The sequence below is a fragment of the Rhipicephalus microplus genome, chromosome 3 (assembly GCF_043290135.1).
Source record: "Rhipicephalus microplus isolate Deutch F79 chromosome 3, USDA_Rmic, whole genome shotgun sequence".
In the NCBI taxonomy this organism is placed as follows: domain Eukaryota; kingdom Metazoa; phylum Arthropoda; class Arachnida; order Ixodida; family Ixodidae; genus Rhipicephalus; species Rhipicephalus microplus.
Genome location: NC_134702.1, coordinates 194,270,492 through 194,279,436, shown reverse-complemented (window position 1 = coordinate 194,279,436; position 8,945 = coordinate 194,270,492). Strand labels below are relative to the sequence as shown.

Sequence of the window (8,945 nt, the reverse complement as noted above, 5' to 3'; positions counted from 1 at the left end):
ATGATTATGAGAGACGCCGTAGTGGAGGGCTCCGGAAAATTCGACCACCTGGGGTTCTTTAACGTGCACTCAAATCTGAGCACACGGGCCTACAGCATTTCCGCCTCCATCGGAAATGCCGCCGCCACAGCCGGGATTCGATCCCGCGACCTGCGGGTCAGCAGCTGACGGGGCAAGTTTGGAACCTCGTGGCTCAAAAGCGGCATCTTTGCGTTTTGGGGCTGATGCTTGTGGTGATAGCGCCCAGGCACGTCAAGTGTCCGCGTTATCTAGCGCTGTCGCCCGCAATTGTAAAGTGTCGTTTGTACGTGACGTCATTGGTCACATGAGTGTCTGCTATATATGTATGCTGGTTGCAAGGAATAAAATTGGACGTTATCGCGCGCGCATCGGAAGCGGCTCAGTCCCTTTCTCAGCTCCTGCGGCCGGCCCGGACGCGCATGGCCTTTCGCTAGGGCGCAACACGACATGGTGTCACAAGTGGGATTCTTCTGATATTCGAGGGGCGTTGCACCAGTCTTCGTCAAGCGGCGCCATGTCAGAAGACAAAGAAGTCAAGCCAGTTCACGGCATGTTCGCGGTTCCAGCTCTGCCAGCGTTTGACTTCGACCGAACGTCCGAATGGCCTTCCTGGATCCAACTATTCGACGACTACCGCTTTGCCTCTGGCTTAAATGAGCGAAGTGAAGAAGCGCAAGTCCGGACTCTACACAATTGGCAGGCAAGCGAGAGAGATCTTTTCGACCTTCACACTATCTGAACAACAGCAGAAGCAGTATGAAGTCGTCAGAAAAAAGTTCGACGATCACTTCGTGGCCGCACGGAACCTCGTTTACGAGAGCGCATGTTTTCACCGACGCATACAACAACCAGGCGAGTCAGTCGACCAATTCATCACCGCGTTGCACACACTGGCGGACCGGTGCGACTACAAGGAAAAGGAACGCATGATCCGCGACCGGTTTGTAGTCGGCCTCAGTGATGCCAAGCTCTCGGAGTCTCTGCAAATGGATGCAAATCTTACACTCGCCAGCGCTTTGTCAAAAGCTCGCTTGAAAGAGACCGTCCAACGACAGCAGCAACAGCTGCGAGAAACCAGCGATGAAACTTCGGCAGCGCCAGCCAGCAACCTGGACGCGGTCAACAAACAACGGCAGCCCCGGAAGAATTCTTCAGGACAGCGTTCCGGCACCTTGTCAAGGACCAGTGCACCGGTCACACAAGGGCAACGCACCAGACCACAGTCCTACCGACCTCTCACATCCAGTTCATGCCCCAACTGCGGTCAAGGAGAGCACCCGAGGACCTCCTGCTCGGCACGAGCTGCGAAATGCAACTACTGCGGTTGTTCCGGACATTTTGCAGTGGTGTGTCGAAAAAAAGGCTGCAGGCGAGCGAAAGAAGGTACAGATTTCTTCTCTCCATATGGAAAAAGGGGCGTATTTCGTAGGCGCGGTAAATGGGGAGCACTCCAATTCTCGGTATGCTCAAGTTATCATTAACGGCACTCCGGTGTTCGCTAAACTTGACTCGGGTGCAGAAGTGTCCGTTGTACCCTCAACATTTCCGGGATTGCCTACCAAATTAGACAAGTGCGACATAACCTTAACAGGCCTTGCGAATGAGCCACTGCATGTTCTCGGAAAATTTCTTGCCACTATACAGTGGAGACAACGCATTGTCCGACGAACTGTGTACGTAGTCTCGCCTTTACGCTCGATACTTTTGGGTCTCCCAGCACTCGAAGCCCTTGAGCTGATCAAGTTCGCTGACTCGGTCAGTAGCGCAACAGCCATCGAAGCTTCCTACCCTCAGCTTTTCGGTAGTCTGGGAGCTATGAAAGGGGAATACCATATCAGACTGAAGCCGAACTCAGTACCCTTTGCTATTTCGGTTGCGCGTCGCATTGCCTTACCCCTGCGGGACCGAGTGAAGCAGGAGCTCGAGCGTATGGAGCGAGATGACGTAATCCGCAAAGTAGACGAACCAACAGAATGGTGCGCAGGTATTGTAGCAGTACTCAAACCTTCTGGAGACGTTCGTATTTGCGTTGACTTGACGCAACTAAATAAAAGTGTACTTCGCGAGCGCTATGTTATGCCAACGGTTGAAGATAGCCTTGGTCTGTTAAGTGGGGCATCGGTTTTTTCGAAGCTGGACGCTCATTCTGGATTTTATCAGATCAAGTTGTCACCGGAAAGCCAATTGTTCACTACCTTCATTACGCCATTTGGGCGATACTGCTTTCAGAGGCTACCGTTTGGAATAACGTCAGCACCTGAGTTTTTTCAAAAGATAATGTCGCAGATTCTGGAAGGAATCCCAGGCGTGGTAAACATGATGGATGATGTGCTCATTTATGGCTGCGACAAAGCTCAACATGATGAGCGTCTGCGTCATACTTTAGACTGTCTCATGAGTGCTGGTGTTACGCTAAACAAAGAAAAGAGTTGTTTTGGAGTAACCGAGATAAAGTTTCTTGGTTGTGTTCTAAGTCGATATGGAATCGGGCCGGACCCTGAAAAGGTCCGGGCCATCAAAGAACTGCCGACGCCAAATAACGTGTCTGACGTTCGACGGCTGCTCGGTATGACTAATCATCTGGCAAGATTCATACCAGATTTGGCTTCAAAAACGGCGCCGTTACGTCACTTGCTTTTGAAGAGTTCTGAATGGACGTGGGGACCAGCCCAAGAGCAAGCGCTGTCATACGTTAAAGACGTTATCCGTTCGGCGCGCGTCATGGCTAACTATGATGCAAAGTACCCTACGATTCTTTCCGCCTATGCGTCTTCATTCGGTTTTGGGGCGGTACTGATGCAAGTTCAACCAAACAACGAAAAACGACCCGTTGCCTTTGCATCGCGATCGTTGACGCCTGCCGAAACCAGATATTCCCAGATTGAAAAAGAAGCACTAGCAATGACGTGGGCGGCAGAACGATTCGAAGGGTACATCAAAGGTCTTGAAATTGTGTGTGAAACCGACCACAAACCTCTTGTAACCTTGCTGGGAAAATCTCCTTTAGATGTTTTACCACCTCGCATTCAGCATTTTCGCATGAGGCTTATGCGGTTCAGCTATGAAGTTGTGCATGTCCCGGGCAAGAGCTTAGTTACTGCAGATGTGTTGTCGAGGGCCCCGATTCGGGAAAAGAAAACTGATAATGCACTGTCTATTAGTGACGTCAGCAAGCACGTTTCAGGATGCTTGTCAAACGCGGTCGAGGCCAGCCTCCTCGAGAGAGTGAAAGCAGAACAAGCCGCTGACGAAGTTTGTCAAGCACTCGTAAAATTCAGCCGGAAAGGGTGGCCAAAATTCTCATCTCTCCCGATGGTCTTGCGTCCATATTGGCAGGAAAGAGCCACGCTTACAGTTGCTGAAGGCGTGCTACTTAAAGGTATGAGGTTGGTCATTCCTCCGAAATTGCGCACAGAGGTCTTGATACGCTTGCACGAGAGACGCATGGGAATCGAAAAATGCAGAGCTCGAGCCAAAGAGCCGGTATGGTGGCCGGGGTTGAGTTATCAGCTGAAAGCTTTGGTTACCGATTGCCGCGTATGCGCCGAGCACAGACACCAAAAGCCAGAACCAATGATCCCGACAACCACTCCACAGCGTCCATGGCAAAAACTAGGAGCTGGTCTCTGCCATGTTCAAGGAAAATGGTATTTGGTAGTCGTAGATTATTTTTCTAGGTACCCAGAGATTGCTTTGTTATCATCTACAACGAGTGCCACTGTCATTACGCACCTTAAAAGTTTCTTTGCAAGACATGGCATACCAGAAGTTATGTCTGATAACGGAGCGCAATTTGTGTTGCAGGAATACAAGTTGTTCGCTCGCAACTACGGGTTTCGCGCTGTGACGTCTAGCCTAAGGTACCCCAGGCAAATGGTGAAGTAGAGAGGATGGTTCAGACAATCAAAGGTCTCATTACAAAAGCGAAGGACCCATATCTTTCTCTCCTAGCGTACAGGGACACTCCGGGGCCACTTGGGAAAAGCCCTGCAGAACTTCTAATGGGCAGGCGGCTACGCACAACGGTGCCTGTCCATCCCACAAGCCTTCTGCCTCAGACGGTGAACCTGAGAAAGTTCAGAAGCCATGATACGACCGCCCGACAGCGGCAGCGTAGGAACTTCAACCTTCGTCATAGGGCTACTTCGTTGCGAGCACTCGAACCGGGCGCGGAAGTCTGGGTAACGGACTGCAAAGCAAAAGCACGAGTCTTGCGACTTGCTGAGCGGCCGAGGTCGTATGTGGTTAGAACTTCCACTGGTGCAGTTCTAGAAAGAAACAGGAAATCCTTAGTGCGCTTTGTTTCACAGCCAAAAGAAGGTGAGGATGAGGGAGATAGCGATGATTTTCCTCAGGCAGATGATAGTCGGGTAGAAACGGAACAGAATTCTAATCGCGTTGCAGACAGCCTGGCGCCAGACGATCTATCTAGCCCTTCCTTGCCGGGAACTGACCTTCCTGAATACCGAACGCGATTTGGTCGTCTTGTTCGACGGCCGGACCGCTACGGGTTCAGTAATTGATTGTATTGTTCTTGCGCATTTTTTGTTTCTGCGAAGTGTTCTTTCGCGGGCAGTGCTGCGAAGTTTGTTGCAACTGTCAGCGTATTGTTAAAGAAGGGGAGATGTGGTGATAGCGCCCAGGCGCGTCAAGTGTCCGCGTTATCTGGCGCTGTCGCCCGCAATTGTAAAGTGTCGTTTGTACGTGACGTCATTGGTCACATGAATGTCTGCTATATATGTATGCTGGTTGCATGGAATAAAAATGGACGTTATCGCGCGCGCATCGGAACCGGCTCAGTTCTTTTCTCAGCTCCTGCGGCCGGCCCGGACGCGCATGGCCTTTCGCTAGGGCGCAACACGACAATGCTTTTGGCACATTTTGCAGTTTCTGCAAAATTGCTCTATGTCGCTTGCCAGGCAGGGCCAGAACATGATGCTTCATGCCCGCGCCTTCATCTTATCTGCTCCGGGGTGTGCGACGTGCAAAAGAGCCAATATTTCTGCTTTCATCGAACTTGGTATGATCACCTTGTTGCTGTGAAGTAGGAGCCCATCTTGTGCGTGTATCTCCTCCTGATAAGACCAGTATGGGCGGATGGCTTCTGGAACCTCGTGCTTCTTGTCAGGCCAACTGGTCAGCGCATATTCTCGCAGCTTGGAGAGAATGGTATCATTGTTGGTTGCTGCGAGAATACTTTTTAGGCGGGGTTCCGAGGCTGAAACAAATTCTAGCACATTTACTTGAAACTGCACAGTTTCCTCGTACTTGCTCACTGTGCTCGGAAAACGCAACAAAACATCAGCAAGAAAAAGATATGTGCCTGGCTTATAAATCAGTTGAATCGGATAGCGCTGCAAAGTCAGCCTAATGCGTTGCAAGCGAAGGGGACACTGATGCAGCGGCTTGTTAAGTATTGGTACTAAAGGCCTCTGGTCGGTCTCTACAATCACTTCTGCCTGACCAAAAACATAGTCATGGAACCTCGTGCAACCATGCCCTGTCGCCAACATTTCATTCTCAATTTGTGCATAGTTTTGTTGTGCCTCTGTGAGCGATTGGGACGAAAAAGCGATGGGGCGGCCGTTTTGCATGAGAACTGCGCCGACTCCTAATTGGCTTGCGTCAACCGAGAGAATGAAAGGCTTTTTAGGGTTGAAGAAAGCCAAAACGGGTGCTTTCGTCAAGGATTGACGCAAGGTCTCAAAACTCTATTGCTGCGCCTCCGTCCAAACCCATGCAAAGTCTGTACGCAACAGTGTTTGAAGCGGAGCGGTTACCTCTGACATGTTGGGAATGAATCGCTGCACGAAATTCATCGTACCAAGAAATACTTGCAGTTCTTTCTTGTTCATCGGTTCCGGTATTCCAAGTATGTCTTGTACTATCTCCGGATCAAGGCGTAGGCCTTCTGTAGTGAGTATGTGTCGCAGATACCGGACCTCCAGCTGCAGAAACGCACTCTTCTTGGGTTTAAGTCGGAGGTTGTGCTGTTGACACCGGGATAACACAAGTTTTAAGCTGCAGTCGTGCTCTTTTTTAGTTCTGCCCCATACTATTCATCACAACCACCACCAAGGACAAGCCTTCCAAAACGTGTGCATTGCTGCTTGGAGTATTTCTGGGGCCGAAGCTATTCCGAACGGCATGCGAACGAACCGATAGCGACCATATGGAGTGCTGATGGTGCAAAGCTTGGAGCTCGACTCACTAAGCCAAATTTGCCAAAACCCTGACGCTGCATTAAGCGTGGAAGAGAATCTTGCTCCGGCAAGTCTAGGAGCGATATCCTCTAACGTTGGCATGGGATAGTTTTCATGGAGTATGGCTTGATCGAGTGATGTTGGATGCAGGCAAATTCGAACTTTGTCTCCTTTAACAACGGCAACCATATGGCTGGATCATTCTGTAGGCTGTTACCTTTGTTATGACGCCCTGATCCTCCATACAACGAAGTTCCGCTCTAGTCTTGTCCTACAGGGCCACGGCGACTCTTCGAGCTGGTACGACGACGCCCACGGCGCCGGGCTTGAGTTTTATTTCGTACTCGTATTCCTTGAGCTCACCCAGTCCTGTGAAGACATCTGCGAAAGGTTGGGCTGGCTTGTAAAGTTGATCGTCATCAATGTGCTGTACCCGGCGGATAAATTCAAGGCGTTTGGTTGCTGAACCACTCAGAGTCACTGGTACACTTTGCTCTATGATGTAGAATGTTTCGTGGACCACCCTCTCATTGGCTGAAAGCCGCAGGTGCACTCTTGCTTGGGCGGTTGCCTTGTGGCCGAAAAATGCTGTTAGCGCGACGCGGCAAGCTTGCTCTGGAAGATCCGGTAGCTTTGCAACGTCCCTCCTTGAAATGACACAACAATTAGTCCCCGTGTCTAATTTGCAAGTCATTGATTAGCCTTCAATGTCCACCGTCACGCTCCAGTGGTCTGTGTTGATTGTGCTCACCGTTAATGTTTGCAGAAAAAAATCGCCGTCTTCTGCGCATAGTTCCCGTAGTTCTTTCTTCTTGTGAGGAAAGGTTCGCGAAGGCGTTGCCGATTTGCGTGCTCGGGCAAAGTGGTTGAATCCTCCGCACTTATTGCATGTTCTACCGGTGGCGGGGCATCTTTCGCAGCGGTGTGAGCGATAGCCGCAGCTGCCGCAGGCATCCCATTTCTTTGCGACGGCGTTAACTGCCGTGTCCTCCGCTGTCTCCGCGGTTTCACTGATTTCACGAAACTGTTGTTTCCCTTTCTCTTGCGTGCGACAGATATCGATAGTCTTCTTGTACGAAGGGTTTTCCGCAATCACTTTCTGCCGATGGTTCTTGTCACGATTATCCAGAATATTACGACTGCGCAGCATCCGGACTTCCATTACCCCAAATTCACAGTTTGTGGCTAACATTCGTAGCTCCGTCAGCCACTCATTGAAAGGTTCGCCTTCCCTTTAATTTCTGGACCCAAGTAGAAATTCATGATAGGTCAAGTTCGTTTCTGGCTTGTAGAACTCTTCAAACTTGGCAATTAAGACGTCTACGTTATTTTTGTCCTCTTCAGCCTCAAACGTGAAGGTGCTGTATACCTTCCTTGCCTCTTCACCGATAATCACTATCGTGGCTGCTTGCACTTCTTTCGCTTGTTTTGTCAACTGGGTAGCAGTGGAAAATAGCGTGAACTCACTCTGCTAATTTTTCATGCGAGCCAGGTGTTGCCCGATCTGTCCAACGGCTTTGGCAGCAGCAAGATTGTTGAGGGCAAATCGCTGGCGGCGTGGCCATTTCAGCTAGGCACCGCTGCCACCATGTAAGCGGGCCTGCCGTCGGGTGATGAACAACGTTTAAGCCCAAACTCCACGCACGCGTTCGCGCGCGAGATTCCACGCGCTCACGCGCCTATGCGCTACCACGTGACGGCCGGAGACGGCGCGCCTGGCGAAGCGCGCGCGTTCGGAAAGATCTGGCTATGCGAGATATTTTTACACGCGCCGGAAGTTGCTCCCTCAGCAGCAGCCAATCAAACGCCGCTGCCGCGGGCTTCCGCTCCTCCTGTCTCTCAGCCGCAATGGCTGCCCTCTGCAAGTTGTTGGCGATGGCGGTCGATAACGAAAAACTAATCTCATGTGTGGCCAGCCGGACGTCCTTGTGGCTGGCCACGCACAAGGACCACAAGAATCGGCAAGTCAAAGATGCCCTGTGGAAAGAAGTGGGTCAAATAATGTATCCGGGGAAGGCCAGAAAAGGTACGTACGGCGCGTTTCCGCCGGCTTGACAGGTTGTGTTGAAAGCAATGGCTGATATTTCATTTCGTCTACGCAGAGTGCATCACTGCGCTGCAAAAGCGCTGGAAGTTTTTGCGGGACAAGTTCCGAAGGCTGTTCGTGCTAGCCCAGAAAAAAAAAGAAAAGAGGCATGGGCACGGAAGACACCGACACCGACACCGAAGATGAGGGCGATGAAGGGAACCCGCCTGCCGACAGTCCAGTGCAGCCGGCTTCGTGGCCCTTTTACGAGCAGCTGGTGTTCCTGCGCGACACTATGACCTTTCGAGAGTAAGTTTATTGACGCTTTTATTGGCATTACGAACTAGCGAAAGAGAAAAGCTCGCGTATTTTCCGCGTTGAATAAAGTAGCTTTTGATTGTGAGTCTTGCTGCTTTCGGGAATGCTGGCGAAAGTTGCTAATACGCCACAATATTTTACGCGAAACGCGACGAGTAAAGGTAAGAACGCACAAAGAGTGCTTCTTGCGCATGTGTATTTCTGTCCTGTACCCCTTTCTAGATTTTTTTCAATTTTGTTTGCTTACAAAAGCGACGCACCTATACAAACACGTGCTAAAACCTTCATAGATATAATCACCCCCCTCCCTTCTTCGAAAAAAAAGTGTGGCTACTTTTCGGAGTGCGGGCTAGCCTTGGCTCCATATTTCGTCGGGG

General features: G+C 50.7%; 1 pseudogene; it reads left to right on the top strand.

The window, feature by feature from the left end:
- The first annotated feature begins 319 nt into the window (after nt 1-319).
- Nucleotides 320-3,906, top strand: LOC142803084 (uncharacterized; annotated as a pseudogene).
- The last annotated feature ends 5,039 nt before the right edge of the window (nt 3,907-8,945 follow it).